Source organism: Lissotriton vulgaris, chromosome 3_1 (assembly GCF_964263255.1).
Source record: "Lissotriton vulgaris chromosome 3_1, aLisVul1.2, whole genome shotgun sequence".
NCBI classification, from domain to species: Eukaryota; Metazoa; Chordata; class Amphibia; order Caudata; family Salamandridae; genus Lissotriton; species Lissotriton vulgaris.
Window position 1 is genome coordinate 823,120,491 of NC_141689.1, and position 16,960 is coordinate 823,137,450.

A 16,960-nucleotide genomic window follows, 5' to 3' on the forward strand; every position below is an offset into this window, starting at 1 on the left:
AAATCTGAACCTATGATGGTACACTGTTTCTGTTTAAAAAAATATTTTTTTTACAGGAAACTTTGCTCTGGAGAATAAATAAAAACATTCAGCGAATCACTAAAGAATATCTCAGGGAACTGGCTAAGTGTGTATTTAAATGTTTCACCATTTTCATGAGTCTCTTCTTTTGACTATTCAATGCGGGCAAATTGAACACCTGCATAGTGACTAAAACATGTCCAATATTCCAATGAATACTGTCAATCAGTTTCAACTGATCTTTGGTGTCCTGTATGTAGGACGAGGCGGCTGTCGCCATGGGATCTACATAATGATCAATGTGATTATCAATCTTTTCCGTCAATTGGCCTATTTGTCAAATTATATATTTGCAAGAGGGAATGGGTCCTGAGTTACGAAATGTTGGCAAGAACGAAACAAAAAGAGCATTATAAAATTACGTTTTGAAGTTACTCAATGCATCTTCTCAAAGCACTTAGAGATAAAGGGATTTGTGGAGTCATTTATTATATTTGGTTCATAAGAAGAAGTGATAAAGTACCCTCTCATAATTTTCACTTTTGCCTAATAGCCTGATTGCTTCAGTGTGATAATCTGTGGAGTGTTTCTTGTTACATGCCTGAGTAAAGAAGAAGGCAGCAATCAAGATCTCTTGTGACACTCCACACCTGTTTGACACGCAGTTCTAAGCTCTCTATATATAGAGACTTGAAAGTGAGGTGCCATATTCTCACCCCAATTCATATTCTCTGGTTTGATGCCTTGGAGTGAGGACTTCACCATATTCCACCTCCTCGCCATCCATCTTCACTGGGGCATGTCATTTTAAAAGGAAATTCCACTTCACTTCTGATGGGAGCTGTTGTGTTTATCACCCCCTACTGTGTCTGAAAGACAGGATCCCTATTTCTTCCGGTAACAAAGAGGTAAGTGCCGGAGGTCGCCTTTCTGCCCTCCAGTTGCATGTGGGTGACCTTGCCATGGAAGCTGACATTGTCCATGGTGTCTGGCACCGGATGGCCTGCAAAGTTACTCTGCCAGTATGCATATAAAGACCTTTTTCAGTCAGATATGAGTTTGGGTTCCTTCCTGTCATATCTGTTTCGGGAATCGAGGAATGCTCTGGGTCTTACTCTTGGATTCCAACTGTGCCACTTGAGTCATGAACAGTACTCTACATAGTGGTCATGATTCAAGAGGCTATTCTTACTAATTCGGAGAACATACTGCTATAAGATATATGTTTCAATTTGTTTTAAAATGTATTCCTGGGGGAGATAATGGGGGGGGGGGGGGGTCATTGTTCACAGATATAGGAGGGGAATTTTCACCTCCTTGAGTTAGTTTGTAGCCCATTGAAGCACATGCACAGACTCACAGGCCAAGAGCCCCATAGCAAGGAAAAACGAGGCATGCGAGAGCAGCAATCACCTGCATTTTTCTTAAGTGTCCTGGTTTATAAGGCAATACATGTAAGAACCTCATAAGTATGTACAATGAAACGGCTAATACCACTAATAAAAAGAGTTAAAACAAAAAATGTATTCCTGAATGTTAATTCTTTAGCTGTTTTACTAGCAATGGTGCTGGAATCTGCATTTGATTAAGTATGGACTATATGTATTCCTTTTAGTGGTCTTTAATATCTGTGCACTTAGGAATAGGGAAGAGAAAAATAGGAGGCCCCCTGAAATATGGTATGGAACAAGGGGAATGAAACAGGGAAGTTTGCAATGTCCCTAAAATCAAGGATGCCCGTAGGAAAGATCCCCCGGGGTATAGTACCCACTGCACAAGTTCGATTTCTGGACACAACCACCAAGTTTCTGAATCACAACAAATCCTATAACTATTAATGATTAAATTTAGACGACAGCATGCAAGAGTATTGATCATTCAGTGACAATATCATAAAAATAATTTACATGTGACAGGAAAAGACACTACAATAAAATTAAAAAAGTAATCAGAAGTTTATTACAAATTCCTGAATATATTAAAAAAATGTTCATACAATTTGTAAAGTGCATCACGTTATACAGAAAATGTATACAGTATTACATAAAACGTTAAAAATGTTCATGAGAACACAAGTCGACGCGGCGTTTCGGTTAAAAAACCTTCCTCAGGACAGTCTCTATAAAGAAACACAAAGGTACTACATCATAATGGAACTTGTACACAGTATCTTAAAACAATTATCTAACGTATGTGACTGTCACAATCAAAGTTATGTTTTCTAAAAATTATGGCATTGACATTTCTACAGATCAAACGTTTACAAGGGTTAACATTTCTCAAACATGCCGGTTATTGTTTATACATTGGAACAGGCAATATTTTATACTGGTGGTTGTGCCAAAGATCTTGTGGGGAGAGACAGGCTAAATAGACCAAAAGTCTTTATACTTCAGATGGTCCAAGGTTATAATACCTATTGTGGGCGATTTTCAATATGGCCCAACCTATAGTCTAAGACACGGGTAATCATAGTACGGCCCGCGGGCCAGCAGCGGCCCGGAAAGCCTTCTGTGTCGGCCCGCGGACCATGAGACATAGTACCTGTGTTACTGTCTGCAAACACTCTTGCTCTGTGGGGGCCAGGCAATTTATTCCGGGGCGAAGCCAGAGTGGAGCTGCAGGGGCGTCAAGAGGGTGTGAAATACAGCAATGCCCCATTGACATGCAAATGGTCTTTTTGAAGACCAGTGAAATGCTCAGGTGGGGCTGTGTGTCTGTGCGCGCTGGGAAAGCAGGCTGGGGAAGCTGTCTCAGCCCGGGTGACACAGGCAGGGTGGGGTGACAGAGGGAGGTAGAGGGACAGAGACAGAGGGAGGGAAATTGAGACAGAGAAAGGGAGACAGAGAAAGGGAGACAGACAGAGGGAGGAGGGCGATAGAGGGATGAGGGTGACAGAGGGATGAGGGCGACGGAGTGCGGGAGGCACAGTGAGATAAGGGGAGTGAGGGAAGGGGAGTGAGGGAGTAAGGGAGGGGAGTGAGGGAGGGGAGTGAGAGAAGGGGGAGTGAGGGAGGGGAGTGATGGAAGGGGGAGTGAGGGAAGGGGAGTGAGGAGTGAGTGAGGGAAGGGAGTGAGTGAGGGAAGGGAGTGAGTGAGGGAAGGGAGTGAGTAAGTGAAGGGGAATGAGGGAAGGGGAATGAGGGAAGGGGAATAAGGGAAGGGAATGAGGGAAGGGAGTGCGGGAAGGGGAGTGAGGTAAGTGGAGTGAGTGTGTGAGGGAAGGGGAGGGAGTGAGGGAAGGGGAGTGAGGGAAGGGGGAATAGGGGGAAGGAGAGTGAGGAAAGGGGAGTGGGGGAAGGGGAGTGAGGGAAGGAGTGAGGGAGTGAGGGAAGGGGAGGGAGTGAGGGAAGGGGAGTGAGGGAAGAGGAGTGAGGGAAGGGAGTGAGGGAAGGGGAGGGAGGGAGGGGTGAGGGAGGGAGTGAGGAAAGGGGGGAGGGAGGAAGTGAGGGAGTGAGGGAAGGGGGTGAGGGAAGGGGGTGAGGGAAGGGATTGAGGGAAGGGAGTGAGGAAAGGGAGTGAGGGAAGGGAGTGAGGGAAGAGAGTGAGGGGAGGGAGGGAGTGAGTGAGGGAGGGAGTGAGTGAGGGAGGGAGTGAGGGAGGGAGGGTTGATGGAGGGGGTGAGGGAAGAGGAGTGAGAGAACAGAGTGAGGGAAGGGAGTGAGAGAAGGGAGTTAGGGAAGGGAGTGAGGGAAGGGAGTGAGGGAAGGGGAGGGGGGGGTGACGGAGGGGGTGAGGAAAGGGGGTGAGGGAGGGAGTGAGGGAAGGGAGTGAGGGAAGGGAGGGAGCAAGGGAAGGGGAGCGAGGGAAGGGGAGTGAGGGAAGGGGGTGAGGGAAGGGAGTGACGGAAGGGAGTGAGGGAAGGGAGTGAGGGAAGGGAGTGAGGAAAGGGAGTGAGGGACGGAAGTGGGGGAAGGGAGGGAAGGGGAGTGAGGGAAGAGAACGAGGGAAGGGGAGGGAGGGAGGGAGGGAGGGGTGATGGAGGGGGTGAGGGAAGGGGAGTGAGGGAAGGGAGTGAGGGAAGGGAGTGAGGGAGCGAGGGAAGGAGAGTGAGGGAAGAGAGTGAGGGAAGGGGAGGGAGGGGTGATGGAAGGTCAGGGAGTGAGGGAAGGGGAGTGAGGGAAGGGGGGTGAGGGAAGGGGAGTGAGGGACGGGAAGGGAAGGGGAGTGAGAGAAGGGGAGTGAGGGAAGGGGAGTGAGTGAGGGAAGGGGAGGGAGTGAGGGAGGGAAGGGAGTGAGTGAAGGGGAGTGAGGGAAGGGGAGTGAGGGAGTGGGAGGGAGAATAGGGGGAAGGGGAGTGAGGGGAAGGGAAGGGGAGGGAGGAAAGGAGAGGGAAGGGAGAGGGAGGAAGAGGGAGGGAGAGGGAGGGAGAAGGAGGAAGAGGGAGGGAGAGGGAGGGAGAAGGAAGGGGAGGGAGAGGGAAGGAGAGGGAAGGAGAGAGATAGAGGGAGTGAGACATTCAGAATGAGGGTGAGATAGGGAGACAGAGGGAGTGAGAGGGAGTGAGACAGTCAGAGTGAGTGAGACAGAGGGAGACCGGGGAGAGAGAGAGGGAGGGAGGCAGAGAGAGATAGATGGAGGGAGGGAGTCAGAGAGAGAGAGAGTGGTGTGTATTCCGGGTCTGGTAGCTCAGTGGACGAAGGCGTCTGATGCAGGGACCTGTGTTCAACCTCATGGTCACAGTTTTTTGTTGCTCTAGCCCCGCCCCCCCCACTGACCCCGCCCCCACCGGTGCGGCCCTCGGACACAAACCACACTGTAAATTTGGCCCCCGAGAGAAAGTTTGTGAGTACCCATGGTCTAAGGGTATCTTACCTCAAATTGTTTGTAGGGATGTCTCACTCAGCTGTTCATACTGAGGTCTAAATTATTAGAGACAAATAGGGGTGTCCTGTTTTGGGTCCACGCTCAAAGTTACTGAAGTCCCATTTATTCGGGATATGGTAATGATTGACTTTATCTACAGAGGGAAAAGGAAAAAGGGGGAGGGATGGTATGTTATCTAAACCCCACTATTTCTCCTATGTTGATTACTTAAAAAGCTTTGATCGCAGGAATACCTTTGTATCAGGTCTGATGAATTTTCACTATGTCGGAGGGGCCACCAGTTCGTATGCGTTCACTAGAAATAAGATAAGAAAAATGTTCTAGTGGCTCTTATGAAAAATGTAATTGTCAATGATAGCATACGCTTTCCCTGCAGTCCAAGGAACTCACCAAGAGTGCTGCTTGTGAAATCGCTGTAGCCGCGTGCTAAATGTGCTTCGTCAACTAGTTCTAGTTGTCACGATATATAGAACATCTGCAAATTAATAGATCCATATTTCATTTTAGTAATTATGTCTAAGATTCATATGAAGAAGTTTAGAGTTAACTGCCTGTGGCCTCAATGTAATCCTAGGGGTTTTCTTTATACTTCGCGGGAGTATACACATTTACTCAAATCTTTCTTATGTTAGTATAAAATACCCTTGATATGCGGGTTCACTTGCATTTAGTGGCCTGAATATTACTAGTTTCAGTTCTATCTATGTTTTCATTATTGTCAATTTAGTCTTTGTCTCATAGGTATATCTGAAAGTGGCGTATTGTAGCTACTCTGTTTGGAAGAACAGTATTGGCAAACAGTAATATCTCTCGTAGCTCGCACTATTGTCAGAGGTCTTGTCTCTCACATGACACTATTTGATTTATTTTGCTTACTGTTTATTCTCATGGGCCAGTGTTGAATCACTATTTTCTAGTAGTTAGCAAAGTTTAGCAGCTCATATTGCGCTTCCCTTTGTTTAGAGGGACTAGCTTCCCTACTCTTCCTCATATAAAGTCTCATGGTTATATTATTTTCGATGATTTTGGATGCTTTTTAATGCAGGATACTTTGGGTGAGTGAGAGGGTATTCAGATACATGAGGCCTCTCTACTCCACATTAGCAGGGGCCATATTATAGGGAGACGTAATTTAACATGGTCACTCAATCGCGCTTAAAAAATTGTTCGTACTCGAAATTTAATTCTTATCTTCTTATCGTTCACCCATGGTATATTAAAAGGCTATCCGGGTCTAGAATTTCTATTCTTTTTGTAAGTGCGTTTACCTTGTCAAAATGTTCTACTATTGACATTTCCGACTCTCCTATGTAAGCCCTCTGCTACCAGAAGAATACTATTTGTTATGCCTGTTAAGCCTTCGAGTAGGACTCGTTTATGGCAATTACCTATATTCAATATCAAGCGACATCTATCGCGCTTACCTGGATTTAAAAGTCTGGCCTCCCTGCTCCTCCGTACACAGCGTCTGGGGGTTCTGGTAATTTCAGTGAAAGACGCTCCAGCCATGTAAATTGGTCCTTAAATATAAGCAGCCTCACTATTGGTTGATGTCAGGGGCCATATTATTGGATGAAGTATAGTCACGTGATCGCAATATGAAACTTTTACGTTTTGTGACAAAGTTAACAATTTGTCATTTAACTAATTTATTATTATGATATTCTAGGGGTTTGGAAGTATATGTTACCTATTTAGCACGATTTATCTCCTAATCGTCAGAGCCATTGGTAGTGCTCGAGCTGTTGCGTTGTTGCACAAAATCTATACATTTTAACTGTCCCTTCCTGGAGCTATCATGTTATTAAGAGGGATTTGTAGTAAAGCGATCGTTTATTCGGTATGAGCCTTCGGTGTTAATGCTCTTCATTTGAGCAGGCCATTGGGTGCTTGATCTTAGGCTACCATTAGCTCCTTGTTATTCACGGTATTCGTTTTTACTTAGTTGTCAGCAAGGTCATTACGGCAACATAAAAAGCTTTATTAATCATCAAAGAAAGCTATATTAGTCATCAGTAACCTGCCTTGATATGGAAGGGCATCATCATGATTTATGATAATTCAAACTAAGTAGAAGGAAATTAAGCTGTTACATAGACTCAGTTTGATTATTTATTTATTTTGTTGCGATAGTATTAGTGTAGTAGGTGTAAAAACAGATAGCAGCTTTATAAGTCATCTGTAACCTACATTGATATGAAACGGCATCATCATAACTTATGGTAATTCAAACTAGGTAGAAGGAAATTAAGCAGTTACATAGACTCAGTTTAATTATTTGTTTATTTCGTTGCAATAGCATTAGTGTAATAGGTGTTGAACAGATAGTCGGGGCACTGCTATTAAAGAAGATGGGATACTAGTCTTGTTCAGCTAATTATGCGTTCACAATCTTCATGACTATTCAGTCCTGCTCTGACACTGTTGAACCTTGACATAAAGTACTGTTCAAGTTTTTTACGTTTTTGATTAATGTCGCCACCTCTATTGTTCATAGTAACAGCTTCTAAGGAACACCATTGGAAATCATTAATGTTATGGCCCAATGTTTGCCAATGATCAGTAAGTGGGGCACCCTTCTTGTTCGTCCTTATCGCTGATTTGTGCTCATTCATTCGGATGCGAACCTCGCGGGACGTTCCTCCAATATAGATAAGGTCGCATGGACAGCGAATCATATAAATTATGTTTTTTAAGCGACAATTCATAAAACTTTTGATTTCTACAGAGTTGTTTTTGATTTTGATAGAGCTACCCTTCATGATATCTTTACAATTGGCACACCCTGAGCAAGAAAACGTGCCAGTTGGTAAAGGTGCTTTATTTATGCTTTGTTGGGTAGAGTTGCTGGTGTTTCTATATGTGTGTACTATGCTGTTCCGAACCGTGCGATTTCTGCGGTAGGAAAACATAGGCTTTGGGTAGTTTTTTTGTTGTTGATCATTGATAAGGGGCCAATTTCTGTTGATAATGTTTTTTAACTTGTTACTTACTGAGTTATAATTGGTTACAAAGACAAGCGGTTGAGGGTCGGTATCTGATTTATGTTTACCACTAAGCAAACTGTTTTGATTATAGTATTTTGCCCGTTTGTATGCATGCCTTATCATACGTTTTGGGTATCCTCTTTCAATACATTTTTGTTGAAGGAAGCTTGCATGTTTATCAAAGTCTTGGATCGTTGTACAGTTGCGCTTTAATCGCAGGAACTGACCGAAGGGGATATTATTGATTTGACTTGGAGGGTGATTACTTGTAAAATGAAGCATAGTATTTTTGTAGGTGGGTTTCGTGAAAAGCTCTACATTGATATGTCCATCAACATGTTTAATGATCAGATCCAAAAATTCACACTGTTGTTTGTTAGTATGAGAGGTAAAATTAAGATTTGCATCTCCTAGATTTAACCAGCTAATGAATTCATCTAACAACTCTGATGGCCCCGTCGAGATGAAGAAAACATTATCGATGTAACGGGACCATTCAGAGATGTTTTCTGCAAAGGGTGCAAGGTCGTTGTAAATGCGATGTTCTTCGAACCTAGAGACATAAAGACATGCCAGACTAGGAGCACATGTGGCTCCCATGCTGGTACCCTTAGTCTGTTTACATAGATCTTTGTTGAATAAAAATGTTATTTTTAAGCACAAAAGATATGCAATCTATGATGAAAGTTTCATGTGCATTAGGGTCTCTTTCTTCTGCGCTAAACATGGATTTAATTATTTCAATTGTGGCGTCCTGGGGAATATTGGTATAAAGCGCCTCGATATCAAGTGTTACCAAGACTTGGGTTTCAGGGTTAAAATCAATGCCTTCCAACTTCTGTATTATAGCTGTCCTATCTTTTATGTATGCCTTTTGAGATATTATGAGAGGCTGTAAGAATACATCTGCATACTTACTTAATTGCTCAGTGAGGGATCCTATGCTAGAGACGATTGGTCTCATTGGAGGATTAATACTACTCTTGTGGACCTTTGGCAGTCCATATAGGGCTGGGATAGTTGGATTGGTATTGTTTAAGAAGTTGAATTCATCTTCACAGATGACGTCATCTTCTTTAGCTTGTGTCAAAAGGGTATGTATTGATGTTTGTAAATTAGTCCATTCACTGAAATTAGATAATTTGTAATGTTTCCTATTATGTAATAGGGTATACATTCTATTGTTATAGTGGAGTATCCATGACAACAATACCCCCGCCTTTATCGGCTGGCTTGATTGTTAGGTTGGTTTTGTTCTGTAATGTCTGGAGAGCAACTTTTTCTTCTCTAGTGAGATTATGTTTTGTCCATTGTTTTTGTCTCAAAAGGTCATCCACACTTTTATCAACACTGCGTTCAAAGGCTTCAATATCTTTTGGTACCATACTGATACTAGGAGTCCAGGTGGATTTATTTTTTAAGCCAGATTTATTTGCCCTAGTCTGCCTTTCTTTGCCTTCAAATAAGATTGCCAGACGGATCTTCCTGAAGAAACTCGGTAAGTCTCTTTCAAGTGAATATCTATCAATTGTAGCAGAGACAGCAAAGCCTAAGCCTTTCTCTAGAAGGGTGATTTCGCTATCTGTGAGTTTGTGTGCTGACAAACATCAATACATACCCTTTTGACACAAGCTAAAGAAGATGACGTCATCTGTGAAGATGAATTCAACTTCTTAAACAATACCAATCCAACTATCCCAGCCCTATACTGACTGCCAAAGGTCCACAAGAGTAGTATTAATCCTCCAATGAGACCAATCGCCTCTAGCATAGGATCCCTCACTGAGCCATTAAGTAAGTATGCAGATGTATTCTTACAGCCTCTCATAATATCTCAAAAGGCATACATAAAAGATACGACAGCTATAATACAGAAGTTGGAAGGCATTGATTTTAACCCTGAAACCCAAGTCTTGGTAACACTTGATATCGAGGCACTTTATACCAATATTCCCCAGGACGCCACGATGGAAATGATTAAATCAATGTTTAGCGCAGAAGAAAGAGAGCCTAATGCACATGAAACTTTCATCATAGATTGCGTTTCTTTTGTGCTTAAAAGTAACATCTTTTTATTCAACAAAGATCTATATAAACAGACTAAGGGTACCAGCATGGGAGCCACATGTGCTCCTAGTCTGGCATGTCTTTATGTCTCTAGGTTCGAAGAACATCACATTTACAACGACCTTGCACCCTTTGCAGAAAACATCTCTGAATGGTCCGTTACATCGATGATGTTTTCTTCATCTGGACGGGGCCATCAGAGTTGTTAGATGAATTCATTAGCTGGTTAAATCTAGGAGATGCAAATCTTAATTTTACCACTCATACTAACAAACAACAGTGTGAATTTTTGGATCTGATAATTAAACATGTTGATGGATATATCAATGTAGAGCTTTTCACGAAACCCACCGACAAAAATACTATGCTTCATTTTACAAGTAATCACCCTCCAAGTCAAATCAATAATATCCCCTTCGGTCAGTTCCTGCGATTAAAGCGCAACTGTACCACGATCCAAGACTTTGATAAACATGCAAGCTTCCTTCAACAAAAATTTATTGAAAGAGGATACCCAAAAGGTATGATAAGGCATGCTACAAACGGGCAAAATACTATAATCTAAACAGTTTGCTTAGTGGTAAACATAAATCAAATACCGACCCTCAACCGCTTGTCTTTGTAACCAATTATAACTCAGTAAGTAACAAGTTAAAAAACATTATAAACAGAAATTGGCACCTTATCAATGATAAACAACAACAAAAACTACCCAAAGCCTATGTTTTCCTACCGCAGAAATCGCACGATTCGGAACAGCATAGTACACACATATAGAAACACCAGCAACTCTACCCAACAAAGCATAAATAAAGCACCTTTACCAACTGGCACATTTGCTTGCTCAGGGTGTGCCAATTGTAAAGATATCATTAAGGGTAGCTCTATCAAAATCAAGAACAACTCTGTAGAAATCAAAGGTTTTATGAATTGTCGCTCAAAAAACATCATTTATATGATTCGCTGTCCATGCGACCTTATCTATACTGGAGAAACGCCCCGTGAGGTTCGCATCCGAATGAATGAGCACAAATCAGCGATAAGGACGAACAAGAAGGGTGCCCCACTTACTGATCTTTGGCAAACATTGGGACATAACATTAATGATTTCCAATGGTGCTGCTTAGAAGCTGTTACTATGAACAATAGAGGTGGCGACATAATCAAAAACGTAAAAAATTTGAACAGTACTTTATGTTAAGGTTCAACAGTGTCAGAGCAGGACTGAATAGTCGTGAAGATTGGGAACGCATAATTAGCTGAACAAGACTAGTATCCCATCTTCTTTAATAACAGTGCCCCGACTATCTGTTCAACACCTACTACACTAATACTATCGCAACGAAATAAACAAATAATTAAACTGAGTCTATGTAACTGCTTAATTTCCTTCTACTTAGTTTGAATTACCATAAATTATGATGATGTCGTTTCATATCAATGTAGGTTACTGATGACTAATGAAGCTACTATCTGTTCAACACCCACTACACTAATACTATCGCAACGAAATAAATAAATAATCAAACTGAGTCTATGTAACAGCTTAATTTCTTTCTACTTAGTTTGAATTATCATAAATCATGATGATGCCCTTCCATATGAAGGCAGGTTACTGATTTCTAATATAGCTTTCTTTGATGATTAATAAAGCTTTTTATGTTGTCGAAATGACCTTGCTGACAACTAAGTAAAAACGAATACCGTGAATAACGAGGAGCTAATGGTAGCCTAAGATCAAGCACCCAATGGCCTGCTCAAATGAAGAGCATTAACACCGAAGGCTCATACCGAATAAACAATTGCTTTACTACAAATCCCTCTTAATAACATGATAGCTCCAGGAAGGGACCGTGAAAATGTATAGGTTTTGCACAACAACGCAACAGCTCGAGCACTACCAATGGCTCTAACGATTAGGGGATGAATCGTGCTAAATAGGTAACATATACTTCCAAACCCCTAGAATATCATAATAATAAATTAGTTAAATGACAAATTGTTAACTTTGTCACAAAACGTAAAAGTTTCATATTGCGATCACGTGACTATACTTCATCCAATAATATGCCCCCTGACATCAACCAATAGTGAGGCTGCTTATATTTAAGGACCAATTTACATGGCCGGAGCGTCTTTCACTGAAATTACCAGAACCCCCAGACGCTGTGTACGGAGAAGCAGGGAGGCCAAACTTTTAAATCCAGGTAAGCGCGATAGATGTTGCTTGATATTGAATATAGGTAATCGCCATAAACTAGTCCTACTCGAAGACTTACCAGGCATAACAAATAGTATTCTTCCGGTAGCAGAGGTAGGAGAGTCGGAAATGTCAATAGTAGAAAATTTTGACAAGGTAAACGCACTTACAAAAAGAATAGAAATTCTAGACCCGGATAGCCTTTTAATATACCACGGGTGAACGATTAGAAGATAAGAATTAAATTTCGAGTACGAACAATTTTTTAAGCGCGATTGAGTGACCATGTTAAATTACGTCTCCCTATAATATGGCCCCTGCTGATGTGGAGTAGAGAGGCCTCATGTATCTGAATACCCTCTCACTCGCCCGCAGTATTCCGCATTAAAAAGCATCCAAAATCATCGAAAATAATATAACCATGAGACTTTATATGAGGAAGAGTAGGGAAGCTAGTCTCTCCTAACCAAGGGAAGCACAATATATGCTGCTAAACTTTGCTAACAACTAGAAAATAGTGATTCTAACACTGCCCCATGAGAATAAACAGTAAGCAAAATAAATCAAATAGTGTCATGTGAGAGACAAGACCTCTGACAATAGTGTGAGCTACGAGAGATATTACTGTTTGCCAATACTGTTCTTCCAAACAGAGTAGCTACAATACGCCACTTTCAGATATACCTATGAGACAAAGACTAAATTGACAATAATGAAAACATAGATAGAACTGAAACTAGTAATATTCAGGCCACTAAATGCAAGTGAACCCACATATCATGGGTATTTTATACTAACATAAGAAAGATTTGAGTAAATGTATATACTCCTGCGAAGTATGAAGAAAGCCCCTAGGATTAAATAGAGGCAGTTAACTCTAAACTTCTTCATATGAATCTTAGACATAATTACTAAAATGAAATATGGATCTATTAATTTGCAGATGTTCTATATATCGTGACGACTAGAACTAGCTGACGAAGCACATTTAGCACGCGGCTACAGCGATTTCACAAGCAGCACTCTTGGTGAGTTCCTTGGACTGCAGGGAAAGCGTATGCTATCATTGATGATTACATTTTTCATACGAGCCACTAGAACATTTTTCTTATCTTATTTCTAGTGAACGCATACGAACTGGTGGCCCCTCCGACATAGTGAAAATTCATCAGACCTGATACAAAGGTATTCCTGCGATCAAAGCTTTTTAAGTAATCAACATAGGAAAAATAGTGGGGTTTAGATAACATACCATCCCTCCCCCTTTTTTCCTTTTCCCTCTGTAGATAAAGTCAATCATTACCATATCCCGAATAAATGGGACTTCAGTAACTTTGAGCGTGGACCCAAAACAGGACACCTCTATTTGTCTCTAATAATTTAGACCTCAGTATGAACAGCTGAGTGAGACATTCCTATAAACAATTTGAGGTAAGATACCCTTAGACTATAGGTTGGGCCATATTGAAAATCGCCCACAATAGGTATTATAACCTTGGACCATCTGAAGTATAAAGACTTTTGGTCTATTTAGCCTGTCTCTCCCCACAAGATCTTTGGCACAACCACCAGTATAAAATATTGTCTGTTCCAATGTATAAACAATAACCGGCATGTTTGAGAAATGTTAACCCTTGTAAACGTTTGATCTGTAGAAATGTCAATGCCATAATTTTTAGAAAACATAACTGATTGTGACAGTCACATACGTTAGATAATTGTTTTAAGATACTGTGTACAAGTTCCATTATGATGTAGTAACTTTGTGTTTCTTTATAGAAACTGTCCTGAGGAAGGTTTTTTAACCGAAACGCCGCGTCGACTTGTGTTCTCATGAACATTTTCAACGTTTTATGTAATACTGTATAAATTTTCTGTATAACCTGATGCACTTTACAAATTGTATGAACATTTTTTTAATATATTCAGGAATTTGTAATAAACTTCTGTTTACTTTTTTAATTTTATTGTAGTGTCTTTTCCTGTCACATGTAAATTATTTTTATGATATTGTCACTGAATGATCGATACTCTTGCATGCTGTCGTCTAAATTTAATCATTAATAGTTATAGGATTTGTTGTGATTCAGAAACTTGGTGGTTGTGTCCAGAAATCGAACTTGTGCAGTGGGTACTATACCCCGGGGATCTTTCCTACGGGCATCCTTGATTTTAGGGACATTGCAAACTTCTCACTTAGGAATAGGTACGCCTGGAAACACAAACTTTTTTATCATGTAAAAACTCAATGCATGTTTCACACATCAGTCAAACTGCATATTTTGTATTGGTGACTTCATCTACATTCTGATCTCCAATTTTATTTTTAACATCCACAATCTCTTTCAGTATCTTCTGGTGTTTGAAAGACAGCCTGCTCAAATAAGAGACACCTCTTATCAGAAATTAAATTTTGTAAACACTCGTTCCACTTTACTACATGTTATGCATCTAAGTTCACTTGTAAGAAAAGTCACCCTTAATCGCGATGGAATTCTCTTTATATCTACATAGTTACACATGGTGAATGCGTTCCAACACTGTGATGATTCCCTTTATTATAAATGTCTTCAATTTGATAAAGATACCCCTTCGGCCCATTGATCTTGACTTTCAATCACCAAACATATGTTAGATTCCAGAATGTGATTTCAACTTCATGAATGACATTGATAAAGGAGTCCCTTTTTACATAATGGTAAATTCTTGAGAAGGTACTAAAATGAGAGCAGGTTAAAAAAAATGCTTAGTCTTATCAATTTAAAATTCTAGTCTACTATAAAAAATATATTGGACTTGAAATGTGTAATTTTGCCAGAATGCAATGTGGCATGTTCATCAGGAAGCCTAGTTTAATTGTACTCTTTATATTCCAGAGTGTTTGAGCATGTCAAATTGTCAATCTAGCCCACTCTAACCCAGAGGCGGTGTAGATAAGGTAATCGATTAAGGCATGATAGATCGAGAATATATACTTGTATCTCAATGTTAAAAATTGTATTAATCTGAAGTCATGCAATTATAATGCAGAAATAGTCATAATTGAAAATAGTGTTAAAATGTGGAAAATTCGGGTAAAATGTAAGAGATACAAATCTGGTAGTTTGTGCCAAGATTGTGGTATGAACCATGATGCTATGCTAGGGATTTTAGTCCATGAAAGCTCATCATGTTTGGTCTTTGATAAAAACAACAATTAAAAAAAAAAACAAGAGTTATAATTGAAGCTGTAAGTTGAGAAAAATCCATGCAACTATCAACAATAACACATCTTCACATTGTGTCAAAAGGCAGAGCTTGCTGACGAGGAAATATATGAAAACAAAATCTGGTAGTGTATTCAATGAGCACAATACCATCCCAGAGCAGTTCCACTGCTCAAATGCAACATATGAAAGAATACATTAGCCATTTGTATAGGATATAATATTTGAAATATAATGCTATTTTAATTAGAAATATTGGAGCTATCTTAACTCACAAAGATTGCAAAATAACTCAGTGATTCACAGAAATTCTGCAGGTCAGCAATTAACACAGGCTGCTTCACTTGTGCATACAACTGTATCTCTATTATCTCCTTTCCTCTTGGGCTGAATGTGCTGATGGCAAGAAATGCCATATTTGAATATGATTTCTGGCATGCAATTCAGGAAAGTATATGGCCTTTAGATATTTAATATCATGTATCTAATTGATTTGGTAGACAAATTACAAGCATTGGCAGACAAGAACTTTTAGTCAGTAGATATGTGACTATAAGATTTGCCGGGTATTTTGGTGAATGACCATGGAGTGTTTTCTGTACAAGAAAAAGATCTTTAAAGATCGCTGTTTCTTATGCAGGAAGCCAGTAGGTTATCTTCTGTTCTTTTGTGATAAGATGTTGTTGTTTCAGACTAAACAATATGTGGGCTTTCTGGAGTTTTGTCAGAGAGAGAGGGGCAGGGGAAACTGGTAGACAGCAAGTGGTGAAAAAAGGCAGTGCAGAAGGGGAAAGTGAGGCAAAGGCATGGGTAGGATCCATAGCAACTGATTGTAGTATTGAAGGAAATACAGACATGGAGCAACCTACACTCTTGTCCACCTGGTATGTGAATCACCTGCACTGCTGGGAAAGCTCACACGAGCAACACATTAACACCTGTTGGCACTTCATAACCATTGAAAAACAATATTTGATTGATACATGAACACTCATGGGACCCACATAAATCAGTTATGAGATGAATCTCAGTAAGCATGAACACGGGCCGGATGTCACTAGCTATTTTGTATTGCAAAAGTTCAGATTCTGAAAATTGGAGTGTTTGTGACTGGAAAATAGGTATGTCTAATGTACAAAATCCATTTTAGGAGTTGCTAAACATGTATTGACTCAAACAACTGCTTTTTACATAGTTATCAATTGCAATTTGGAAGGAGCATGGTTAGAAATGGGGGTCTCTAGTTGGCAATGGTTGGCACCTTTGTCCAAATGGGGACCCTTGCTTCTAGTCAGGGAAAGGGGGATACACTACAGGTTGGTCTAGGCCCTACTCATTCATCTGTGAAAGTACAGACCCCACACCATGCTCTGAAGCATCTGTCTGCACAATGAATTCCTTTGAGAAGTTGGGCGCCTGAAGCACGGGCGCCGTGCACATGGCAGTCTTCAGTGCATCGAAAGCTTTCTGACAGGTGTCAGTCCAGTTCACTTTCTTGGGCTGCTTCCTGGAAGTCAGCTCTGTCAAGGGTGCAACAATGCTGCCATACCCCTTGACAAAACCTCCTGTAGTACCCTGTGAGTCCTAAAAAGGCTCTCACTTCTGTCTGGGTCTTGGGGTTCCCAAGCCAGGATGGTATCAATCTTGGGGTG